General features: G+C 38.6%; 1 protein-coding gene across 1 annotated transcript in view; it reads left to right on the forward strand.

Annotated features, from left to right (window-relative positions):
• The window catches only part of SH2D3C (SH2 domain containing 3C), a 166,626-nt gene that overhangs the window by 77,928 nt on the left and 75,298 nt on the right, over positions 1 to 13,400 (forward strand). The gene's annotated exons all lie outside the window — the stretch shown is intronic.

Here is a 13,400-nt window from a genome sequence, read left to right on the forward strand (position 1 = left end):
TTGGGGTTAATATTGGCACCCTGAGTGTTGTGTAAATAGCAGTAACCTTAAAGCGGGGATGGGGAACCTTGGCCTTACTGATGTTTCAGAACTACATTACCCATGATGCTTAGGCACTCTGAAGTCCAGTTGAGAATCATGGGAAATGTAGTTCTGAAACATCTGGAGGGCCAAGGTTCCCCATCCCTGCCTTAAATGGATGTTAAAGGGCATAAAACACCTTGTAATTATTTTCTGTTTTCTTTATTTTACAGCAACATACTGTCCAAATGAGAAAACCTTCTAAATACATTAACACTTTTCAATGTTTTTCAGTGGTCAAATAATTCCCCCACCATTGCCTTATATGGAAGATCCAATATGGACTTGTAATGTAGACAGGCCTAGTCACAGTCATTATGTTTGCATTTTTTTTTTCTTTTTTCAGGATCTTATTTAGTCACCTCTGCTAAGGCCAATAATGGCTAAGGCCATTTTATACAACATTCTCTAGGAGGTAAATGTCTCTTTAAACACTAATTAAAAGCTTGATTTAAAGTGATTGTAAACCTTAATCAATTACTGCCCAGTATATAAAAGTAATATTTAAAACAGGGGCACTTTAATTCATTAACATTTTGAAAGCCGCTTAATCTTTAAAATATTTACCATTGAGTGATGGTAAACATTGTGCCGTTCCTCTTGCCCGCATCTCATACTGTATTTAGCAGACCTATGATGAATCTGGGTTCCTCCAATCGTTGCGTGCCCCATCTGGCGTCCAGCTCGCCGAGCACACAACAATTGGAGGAAGCTGGATTTATCATCGATCTACTAAATACAGTAGGAGATGTGGGTGGAGAAACGGCAGTATAACCATAATTAAATGGTAAATACTTTAAAAATGAAGCCTCTGTCAACATGTTAATTAATTAAAGTACCCCTGTTTTGAAGATTAATTTTATATATTGGGCAGTAATTGATTAAAGGTTACAATCACTTTAATGACGTATTCAAAGCAAAAAACATAATTTATGTAAGAACTTACCTGATAAATTCATTTCTTTCATATTAGCAAGAGTCCATGAGCTAGTGACGTATGGGATATACATTCCTACCAGGAGGGGCAGAGTTTCCCAAACCTCAAAATGCCTATAAATACACCCCTCACCACACCCACAATTCAGTTTAACGAATAGCCAAGAAGTGGGGTGATAAAAAAGTGCGAAAGCATATAAAATAAGGAATTGGAATAATTGTGCTTTATACAAAAATCATAACCACCACAAAAAAAGGGCGGGCCTCATGGACTCTTGCTAATATGAAAGAAATGAATTTATCAGGTAAGTTCTTACATAAATTATGTTTTCTTTCATGTAATTAGCAAGAGTCCATGAGCTAGTGACGTATGGGATAATGATTACCCAAGATGTGGATCTTTCCACACAAGAGTCACTAGAGAGGGAGGGATAAAATAAAGACAGCCAATTCCTGCTGAAAATAATCCACACCCAAAATAAAGTTTAATGAAAAAACATAAGCAGAAGATTCAGACTGAAACCGCTGCCTGAAGTACTTTTCTACCAAAAACTGCTTCAGAAGAAGAAAATACATCAAAATGGTAGAATTTAGTAAAAGTATGCAAAGAGGACCAAGTTGCTGCTTTGCAAATCTGATCAACCGAAGCTTCATTCCTAAACGCCCAGGAAGTAGAAACTGACCTGGTAGAATGAGCTGTAATCCTCTGAGGCGGAGTTTTACCCGACTCAACATAGGCAAGATGAATTAAAGATTTCAACCAAGATGCCAAAGAAATGGCAGAAGCTTTCTGGCCTTTTCTTGAACCGGAAAAGATAACAAATAGACTAGAAGTCTTTCGGAAAGATTTAGTAGCTTCAACATAATATTTCAAAGCTCTAACAACATCCAAAGAATGCAATGATTTCTCCTTAGAATTCTTAGGATTAGGACATAATGAAGGAACCACAATTTCTCTACTAATGTTGTTGGAATTCACAACTTTAGGTAAAAATTCAAAAGAAGTTCGCAACACCGCCTTATCCTGATGAAAAATCAGAAAAGGAGACTCACAAGAAAGAGCAGATAATTCAGAAACTCTTCTGGCAGAAGAGATGGCCAAAAGGAACAAAACTTTCCAAGAAAGTAATTTAATGTCCAATGAATGCATAGGTTCAAAGGGAGGAGCTTGAAGAGCTCCCAGAACCAAATTCAAACTCCAAGGAGGAGAAATAGACTTAATGACAGGTTTTATACGAACCAAAGCTTGTATAAAACAATGAATATCAGGAAGAATAGCAATCTTTCTGTGGAAAAGAACAGAAAGAGCAGAGATTTGTCCTTTCAAGGAACTTGCAGACAAACCCTTATCTAAACCATCCTGAAGAAACTGTAAAATTCTCGGTATTCTAAAAGAATGCCAAGAAAAATGATGAGAAAGACACCAAGAAATATAAGTCTTCCAGACTCTATAATATATCTCTCTAGATACAGATTTACGAGCCTGTAACATAGTATTAATCACAGAGTCAGAGAAACCTCTTTGACGAAGAATCAAGCGTTCAATCTCCATACCTTTAAATTTAAGGATTTCAGATCCTGATGGAAAAAAGGACCTTGTGACAGAAGGTCTGGTCTTAACGGAAGAGTCCACGGTTGGCAAGAGGCCATCCGGACAAGATCCGCATACCAAAACCTGTGAGGCCATGCCGGAGCAACCAGCAGAACAAACGAGCATTCCTTCAGAATCTTGGAGATTACTCTTGGAAGAAGAACTAGAGGCGGAAAGATATAGGCAGGATGATGCTTCCAAGGAAGTGATAATGCATCCACTGCCTCCGCCTGAGGATCCCGGGATCTGGACAGATATCTGGGAAGTTTCTTGTTTAGATGAGACGCCATCAGATCTATTTCTGGAAGTTCCCACCTTTGAACAATCTGAAGAAATACCTCTGGGTGAAGAGACCATTCGCCCGGATGCAACGTTTGGCGACTGAGATAATCCGCTTCCCAATTGTCTACACCTGGGATATGAACCGCAGAGATTAGACAGGAGCTGGATTCCGCCCAAACCAAAATTCGAGATACTTCTTTCATAGCCAGAGGACTGTGAGTCCCTCCTTGATGATTGATGTATGCCACAGTTGTGACATTGTCTGTCTGAAAACAAATGAATGATTCTCTCTTCAGAAGAGGCCAAAACTGAAGAGCTCTGAAAATTGCACGGAGTTCCAAAATATTGATCGGTAATCTCACCTCCTGAGATTCCCAAACTCCTTGTGCCGTCAGAGATCCCCACACAGCTGCCCAACCTGTGAGACTTGCATCTGTTGAAATTACAGTCCAGGTCGGAAGCACAAAAGAAGCCCCCTGAATTAAACGATGGTGATCTGTCCACCACGTTAGAGAGTGTCGAACAATCGGTTTTAAAGATATTAATTGAGATATCTTTGTGTAATCCTTGCACCATTGATTCAGCATACAGAGCTGAAGAGGTCGCATGTGAAAACGAGCAAAGGGGATCGCGTCCGATGCAGCAGTCATAAGACCTAGAATTTCCATGCATAAGGCTACCGAAGGGAATGATTGTGACTGAAGGTTTCGACAAGCTGAAATCAATTTTAGACGTCTCTTGTCTGTTAAAGACAGAGTCATGGACACTGAATCTATCTGGAAACCCAGAAAGGTTACCCTTGTCTGAGGAATCAATGAACTTTTTGGTAAATTGATCCTCCAACCATGATCTTGAAGAAACAACACAAGTCGATTCGTATGAGATTCTGCTAAATGTAAAGACTGAGCAAGTACCAAGATATCGTCCAAATAAGGAAATACCACAATACCCTGTTCTCTGATTACAGACAGAAGGGCACCGAGAACCTTTGTAAAAATTCTTGGAGCTGTAGCTAGGCCAAACGGTAGAGCCACAAACTGGTAATGCTTGTCCAGAAAAGAGAATCTCAGGAACTGATAATGATCTGGATGAATCGGAATATGCAGATATGCATCCTGTAAATCTATTGTGGACATATAATTCCCTTGCTGAACAAAAGGCAAGATAGTCCTTATAGTTACCATCTTGAACGTTGGTATCCTTACATAACGATTCAATATTTTTAGATCCAGAACTGGTCTGAAGGAATTCTCCTTCTTTGGTACAATGAAGAGATTTGAATAAAACCCCATCCCCTGTTCCGGAACTGGAACTGGCATAATTACTCCAGCCAACTCTAGATCTGAAACACAATTCAGAAATGCTTGAGCTTTCACTGGATTTACTGGGACACGGGAAAGAAAAAATCTCTTTGCAGGAGGTCTCATCTTGAAACCAATTCTGTACCCTTCTGAAACAATGTTCTGAATCCAAAGATTGTGAACAGAATTGATCCAAATTACTTTGAAAAAACGTAACCTGCCCCCTACCAGCTGAGCTGGAATGAGGGCCGCACCTTCATGTGGACTTAGAAGCAGGCTTTGCCTTTCTAGCAGGCTTGGATTTATTCCAGACTGGAGATGGTTTCCAAACTGAAACTGCTCCTGAGGATGAAGGATCAGGCTTTTGTTCTTTGTTGAAACGAAAGGAACGAAAACGATTATTAGCCCTGTTTTTACCTTTAGATTTTTTATCCTGTGGTAAAAAAGTTCCTTTCCCACCAGTAACAGTTGAGATAATAGAATCCAACTGAGAACCAAATAATTTGTTACCCTGGAAAGAAATGGAAAGTAGAGTTGATTTAGAAGCCATATCAGCATTCCAAGTCTTAAGCCATAAAGCTCTTCTAGCTAAAATAGCTAGAGACATAAACCTGACATCAACTCTGATAATATCAAAAATGGCATCACAGATAAAATTATTAGCATGCTGAAGAAGAATAATAATATCATGAGAATCATGATTTGTTACTTGTTGCGCTAAAGTTTCCAACCAAAAAGTTGAAGCTGCAGCAACATCAGCCAATGATATAGCAGGTCTAAGAAGATTACCTGAACACAGATAAGCTTTTCTTAGAAAGGATTCAATTTTCCTATCTAAAGGATCTTTAAACGAAGTACCATCTGACATAGGAATGGTAGTACGTTTAGCAAGGGTAGAAATAGCCCCATCAACTTTAGGGATTTTGTCCCAAAATTCTAACCTGTCAGACGGTACAGGATATAATTGCTTAAAACGTTTAGAAGGAGTAAATGAATTACCCAATTTATCCCATTCTTTGGAAATTACTGCAGAAATAGCATTAGGAACAGGAAAAACTTCTGGAATAACCACAGGAGATTTAAATACCTTATCTAAACGTTTAGAATTAGTATCAAGAGGACCAGAATCCTCTATTTCTAAAGCAATTAGTACTTCTTTAAGTAAAGAACGAATAAATTCCATTTTAAATAAATATGAAGATTTATCAGCATCAATCTCTGAAACAGAATCCTCTGAACCAGAAGAGTCATCAGAATCAGAATGATGATGTTCATTTAAAAATTCATCTGTAGGGAGAGAAGTTTTAAAAGATTTTTTACGTTTACTAGAAGGAGAAATAACAGACATAGCCTTCTTGATGGATTCAGAAACAAAATCTCTTATATTATCAGGAACATTCTGCACCTTAGATGTTGAAGGAACTGCAACAGACAATGGTACTTTACTAAAGGAAATATTATCTGCATTAACAAGTTTGTCATGACAATTAATACAAACAACAGCCGGAGAAATAGCTACCAAAAGTTTACAGCAGATACACTTAGCTTTGGTAGATCCAGCACTAGACAGCGATTTTCCTGTAGTATCTTCTGACTCAGATGCAACGTGAGACATCTTGCAATATGTAAGAGAAAAAACAACATATAAAGCAAAATTGACCAAATTCCTTAAATGACAGTTTCAGGAATGGGAAAAAATGCCAAAGAACAAGCTTCTAGCAACCAGAAGCAATGAAAAATTAGACTTAAATAATGTGGAGACAAAAGCGACGCCAAATAAGACGCCCACATTATTTGGCGCCTAAATGCTTTTGGCGCCAAAAATGACGCCACATCCGGAACGCCGACATTTTTGGCGCAAAATAACGTCAAAAAATGACGCAACTTCCGGTGACACGTATGACGCCGGAAACGGAAAAGAATTTTTGCGCCAAAAAAGTCTGCGCCAAGAATGACGCAATAAAATGAAGCATTTTCAGCCCCCGTGAGCCTAACAGCCCACAGGGAAAAAGAGTCAAATTTTTGAAGGTAAGAAAAAATGATTAAATCAAATGCATTATCCCAAATATGAAACTGACTGTCTGAAAAATAAGGAAAGTTGAATATTCTGAGTCAAGGCAAATAAATGTTTGAATACATATATTTAGAACTTTATAAACAAAGTGCCCAACCATAGCTTAGAGTGTCACATAAAATAAGATTTACTTACCCCAGGACACTCGTCTACATGTTTGTAGAAAGCCAAACCAGTACTGAAACGAGAATCAGCAGAGGTAATGGTATATATAAGAGTATATCGTCGATCTGAAAAGGGAGGTAAGAGATGAATCTCTACGACCGATAACAGAGAACCTATGAAATAGACCCCGTAGAAGGAGATCACTGCATTCAAATAGGCAATACTCTCCTCACATCCCTCTGACATTCACTGCACGCTGAGAGGAAAACCGGGCTCCAACTTGCTGCGGAGCGCATATCAACGTAGAATCTAGCACAAACTTACTTCACCACCTCCATCGGAGGCAAAGTTTGTAAAACTGAATTGTGGGTGTGGTGAGGGGTGTATTTATAGGCATTTTGAGGTTTGGGAAACTTTGCCCCTCCTGGTAGGAATGTATATCCCATACGTCACTAGCTCATGGACTCTTGCTAATTACATGAAAGAAAGGAGCCTTTATATGCTGAAGTATGTGATCATTTATAACCCTTTAGAAAAACATCTAATGGATTTTTAACAGAAAATCCCCATTAAAGTCTAGTTGTTTAAAGGGGTAGGAAAGTCAAAATTAAACTTGCATGATTCAGATAGAGCTGGTCATTTTAAGATACTTTTAAATTCCCTTCTATTTTCAAATGTGCTTTGCTCTCTTGGTATCCCTTGTTGAAAAAGAATACGCACATCTCCTACACTAGTGGGAGCTAGCTGCTGATTGGTGCCTGCACACATTTGTCTCTTGTGATTGGCTAACTGGATGTGTTCAGTAGTGCAATGCTGTTCCTTTAGCAAAGGATCTCAAGGGAATTAAGCAAATTCGATAAAAGAAGTAAATTGGAAAGTTGTTTAATATTGTCTGTTCTATCTGAATCCTGAAAAAAAAATTGGGGTTATGTCCCTTTGAATAATTGTCCCTATATAGTTTTACAATAAGAAGTTATTATTTATAATCACTGTCCAGGGTTTAGAATTTGCACCAGTCAAAGGTTTGATCTGTATAATAAAGAAATGTCTTTAAGATTTCATGCACTGATCAGTTAGTATCCAGCATGTATTTTTTCTTTTGACTGAGTGTGGTTTCTTCATGAAAAGACAGGGGGCGTTAGAGAAAGTGTAGGGGATTAGTAAGGGAAGAGGATTCACTCCTCTAAGGAGACTAAAATGTGGGAGGAGCTTCATAATAAAAAAACAAAGTTGGCAGTTGAATTGAAATCTTTAAAGTGACATTGTAGCATAAAATGTATATACTCTATTTTGTTAGAGCATTTTATTTTTAATCAAATTCTGCTCCAGGTGAGCAAATGGTCAGTGATCAGAGCATACACACGTATGCCTGGTCCTGATTGGCTTGCTAGCTGTATCATCATCTGGCTTGGCATATGAGCACAGATTTAACAATATATTTAAACCAATTAGTGAAATAGAATATTTTATATTTTTCTTTGTTTATCTTTTGTTTAAAAGCAGAGACATAACATTAGGGGCCAGCACATTTCTGGAGCTCTATATGGCAGCAGTTTTGCAATAATGTTATCCATTTGCAAGGGCACTAGATGGCAGCACTATCTCCTGCAATATAGTGCTCTAGTTGCCTACCTAGGTTTCTCTTAAACACAGAATATCATGGGAACTAAGCAAATTTGGTAATAGAAGCAAATTGGAAAAACATTTAAAATGGTTTGCTCTGTCTGAATCACAAAATACATTTTTGGGGTTTCATATCTCTTTAATAATATTACCATAATTATATAATATTAATATATACAATTATTAATTATATTATAATTAAAAACTTGACTATTATTGTCTAAAAACATAAATTATGCTTACCTGATAAATCAGTTTATTTCATGGTGGTGAGAGTTCACAATCCTTTACTCCTGGGAATTACTCTTCTCTAAGACTAGAAGGAGGCAAAGATTCCCAAACCCCAAGAACTCTATAAAACCCCTCCCACCTCACAGATACCTCAGTCTAATGTATAGCCAAGCAACTGAGGTAAGAAAAAGGAATAAGAAGCAGGGAAAGAACATGTGCTAAAGAAAAAAAGTAACCCCAAAAAAAAAAAGTGTGGGGTCTAGTGGACTCTCACCACCATAATTTTTTTTATTTATCATGTAAGCATAAATGAATTATTTTCTTTCATACAGCTGGTGAGAGTCCACTAGAAAGTTTAACAAGCTCCAAGAAATAAGTAAAGCCCTTACATACCCCCTGGCAGCTCCTGTATGGGTACTCGCCCCCAGATAAGAATCTGTTAAAGATCAGGCCACAACTGTTGTAGGTGAAATCTAGGCACAGAGGCTCCAGAAAGCTGAGAGAAAAGGCCTGGGAACACAAAGGGGGCAGGGCTACCGCTGGAAGTAAAGCCGGTGAATTAGAAGTAATAAAAACACTTTGAATGTTTTTAAGTAAAATAACGTGCACCAAGCATAAAAACACTATGAACCCTGTTAAAATATGTTCTCCTGCTTAACCGGAGCCTGCACTATAGAACTGCATCATGCATTAAGTTATTGCTGGTTCTCTTAAAGGGCCATACACATAATTTTGTAAAGTGCTCAAAAAAAAATCTCAAAAGCTGCTAGATGGTTAAAAGGATCAGAGGCTTCCCCAATAGTGTTCCCAATGATAGTAGAACTGTTAGTGTCATGATATGGAAAAAAATTGTGTCATGTGGGGAGCAGGTTAAGTCCCCACCTGGCTATGCCGTACCTGTGCCAAAGTACCTACAAATAGCATCTGGGCTGTGTCTGTGCTGTGTAATGGCACTTACCTTATGCAGCACCCCTCCACTGGCTTACCAGGCATGTCATCTATGTCAGTATCCAGTAGAGAGCCCATCCAGTTCAGGTATCGAGTACCGCATAGGATTGCAGTAGGAAATACCGGAGTCCCGGAGGCTAGGGATGAGTACCCGTGACACCTGAGGGTAGTTATGACTGAAGTTCCGTTAGGGAAATGATGTGTACATAATAGGGTATTCCTGTGTCTCTGAATCATTCAGCTGCTGTGAAGAGTCTTTTCTGTTTTCTTTGCAAATTCTCTGGGTCCCACTTAGGTCTGAGCTCCCAATTTGTAATCTGTAGCTGGAACAACCTCTACTCTCAACCATTTCCTCAGAGGCCAAGAACAAAACTAGAGAGACATGGGAGGTGGGAGGGTTTTTAAAGCTCTTGTTTGGGTCCTTGACCCATGCAAGAAACAGCATCACAAATAAAACAATTGGCAATCTGAAGCAAACCCAATAGATTTGCACTAGCAGAGCCATCAGAATACTGATCTGAAAGACTAGACAACCATTAAGTAGAAGCATCAGTTACATCCGCAATAGAAATAGCTGGCCTAATAATACAACTTGCATGTAAAAAGGCCCTTCTATGAAAAGATTCTAACTTTCTGTCTAAAGGGTCTTAAAAATAAGTATTGTCTTCCAAAGTAATAGTAACAAGTTTAGCCAGAGTGGAAACTGCCCCATCCACCTTGGAACTGTTTCCCATAAATTTAAATTAGCAGCAGGTAAAGGATATAACTTTTTAAACCTTGCAGAATTACCTGGCTTAGACCATTGCCTAGAGATCATGTCAGAGACAGCATCAGGCACAGGGAAACCCCCAGGGAGATTAACAACAGTCTTACAAACTGTCTTAAAAACTCATCAGAAACTTTAGGATCTTTAACCCCTAGAGGCCTATTTATTTTAAATGTCTGTCGACAGACATTGCTGAATGCGGACAGCATTACACTCTCCGCATTCAGCATTGCACCAGCAGTTCTTGTGAACTGCTGGTGCAACGCCGCCCCCTGCAGATTCGCAGCTGATCGGCCACTAGCAGGGGGTTGTCAATCAACCCAATCGTATTTGATTGTGTTGATTTCTGGCAATCGCTGTCCGCCTCCCCAGAGCAAGCCAAACTGCAAAACAAAGCAGGAGAAATTAAAATTAAATCTAAAGATAGAAAAAAAGTTCCTCCAAGCACGCAAAAAAAACCTGACAATTAAAAAAAAGGAGATTTTGCACACCGAAGCCTAACCTGCGCATAACTATGCGAACGTGCGCTAACCTGACAAGTGTAAACTGACGCACGGAAAACTATAGAAAGAATAAACTAAACAGCAGAAGTCCACAGCACCAAATAAAGAGGAATATTCTTGTCTTTATGGCTTTTATTTTCTTTATCTTACAAAAAGCATGTAGGCACACAGCAACAACAAGAGCAACGTTTCGGGTTATTCACCCTTAATTATGCTAATACAGAACACCTGTATGTTGCTACTTAAATACCATATCCCTTAACCCTTGCAATACCATTTACAAATAATACTAAAATACACATAATTTACTGCCACCTAGTGGTCACAAAAAAACAAATTTTCCTTTAAAAACAAAAGTACTTATACATATAACATTTAAGTTATGTTATATGATGTGATACAATCATGCTGTATGAAGCCTATTCAGAAAGAATTATGTTACAATTTATATAATTTCTCATCACAGAAATACTGACATATCCATCTCCCTGTTGATACCCTTGGGAGTTAATGTATCCAATTTGTAAATCTTTCTCTTCAATAAAAGCTCCCTATTACCATCCCTTCTCAAAGTGCCCACGCTGTCAATAAGTTGCCACCTTAGCTGGAATATACTATAACCGGCTTCACGAAAATGGCAGGCCACTGGAGCTTTCATGTCACTACATCTTATGTTGCATCTGTGCTGACTGAGCCTGTTTCTTATTTTCCTCACTGTCTCTCCTAAGTATATTTTTGAACATGGGCATTTTATTAAATATACCAGATGCGTGGATTCACATGTGTAAAAATTAGTTATTTTAAATCTTTTGCCCGTGTGTGGATGCACAAATTCTTTACCTCTGATTACAGAGTTACAGCTGGCACAGTTTAGGCATGGGTAGGTGCCATTATTTTTGGAAGTAATGTACGTTTGTTGTTTGTGTTTAACAGGCCCTATATTATTTTTAACCACCAAATCTCTTATGTTAGGGACCCGTCTATAAGCTATAAGGGGATATTGTTGAAATGCTTTAATTTCCTTGTTAAATCTTTTTGAAAAAAGCTGATACTCGCAAAACAGCAAGGGAATATTGAAAATGAATAGTCACAGGGCCATATACATTTAATAAATATATAAATAACTATAAAAAAGTGCCCAAAGAAATAGCTAAATGAGTGTCTAAATGTTTATAAAAACATGCTTAGCAATAGACACTCGTCCAATAGAAATCATGCAGCAGACAGCCAAACCAAATGTTAGCAGAGGTTATGGAATAGGGAGTTTATTGTAGATCCATAAAGGGAGGAAAAAACATAATTTATGCTTACCTGATAAATTTATTTATTTCCTGATATGGTGAGTAAACGGAATCATCAATTACTAATGGGAATATCACTCCTGGCCAGCAGGAGGAGGCAAAGAGCACCACAGCAAAGCTGCTATATATGTCACTTCCCTTACCCATAACCCCCAGTCATTCAGCCGAAGGGAAATGGAAAAAAGATAACATAAAGGTGTATAGGTGCCTGAAGCTTTAGTTAAAAAACATAATTTATGCTTACCTGATAAATTTATTTCTCTTGTGGTGTATCCAGTCCACGGATCATCCATTACTTGTGGGACATTCTCCTTCCCAACAGTCCACATATCCAGTCATTCGACCGAAACTAGCCGAGAAAGGAGAAACCATAGGGTGCAGTGGTGACTGTAGTTTAAAATTTAGACCTGCCTTAAAAGGACAGGGCGGGCCGTGGACTGGATACACCACAAGAGAAATAAATTTATCAGGTAAGCATAAATTATGTTTTCTCTTGTTAGGTGTATCCAGTCCACGGATCATCTATTACTTGTGGGATACCAATACCAAAGCTAAAGTACACGGATGAAGGGAGGGACAAGGCAGGTACTTAAACGGAAGGGACCACTGCCTGTAAAACCTTTCTCCCAAAAAAAGCCTCCGAAGAAGCAAAAGTATCAAATTTGTAAAATTTTGAAAAGGTATGAAGCGAAGACCAAGTCGCCGCTTTGCAAATCTGTTCAACAGAAGCCTCATTTTTAAAGGCCCAGGTGGAAGCCACAGCTCTAGTAGAATGAGCTGTAATCCTTTCAGGGGGCTGCTGTCCAGCAGTCTCATAGGCTAAGCGTATTACGCTCCGAAGCCAAAAAGAAAGAGAGGTTGCCGAAGCCTTTTGACCTCTCCTCTGTCCAGAGTAAACAACAAACAGGGAAGATGTTTGACGAAAATCTTTAGTCGCTTGTAAGTAAAACTTTAAAGCACGGACTACGTCCAAATTATGTAAAGACGTTCCTTCTTTGAAGAAGGATTAGGACACAATGATGGAACAACAATCTCTTGATTGATATTCTTGTTGGAAACTACCTTAGGTAAAAACCCAGGTTTTGTACGCAGAACTACTTTATCTGTATGGAAAATCAGATAAGGAGAATCACATTGTAAAGCTGATAACTCAGAGACTCTACGAGCCGAGGAAATAGCCATCAAAAACAGAACCTTCCAAGATAAAAGTTTGATATCAATGGAATGAAGGGGTTCAAACGGAACTCCTTGAAGAACCTTAAGAACCAAGTTTAAGCTCCATGGAGGAGCAACAGGTTTAAACACAGGCTTAATTCTAACCAAAGCCTGACAAAATGCCTGGACGTCTGGAACCTCTGCCAGACGCTTGTGCAAAAGGATAGACAGAGCAGAAATCTGTCCCTTTAAAGAACTAGCTGATAATCCTTTATCCAAACCCTCTTAGAGAAAGGACAATATCCTAGGAATCCTAACCTTACTCCATGAGTAATTCTTGGATTCACACCAATGAAGATATTTGCGCCATATCTTATGGTAGATTTTCCTGGTTACAGGCTTTCGTGCCTGTATTAAGGTATCAATGACTGACTCGGAGAAGCCACGCCTTGATAAAATCAAGCGTTCAATCTCCAGGCAGTCAGTCTCAGAGAAATTAGATT

This window comes from Bombina bombina, chromosome 12, assembly GCF_027579735.1.
Source record: "Bombina bombina isolate aBomBom1 chromosome 12, aBomBom1.pri, whole genome shotgun sequence".
Classification (NCBI taxonomy): Eukaryota; Metazoa; Chordata; class Amphibia; order Anura; family Bombinatoridae; genus Bombina; species Bombina bombina.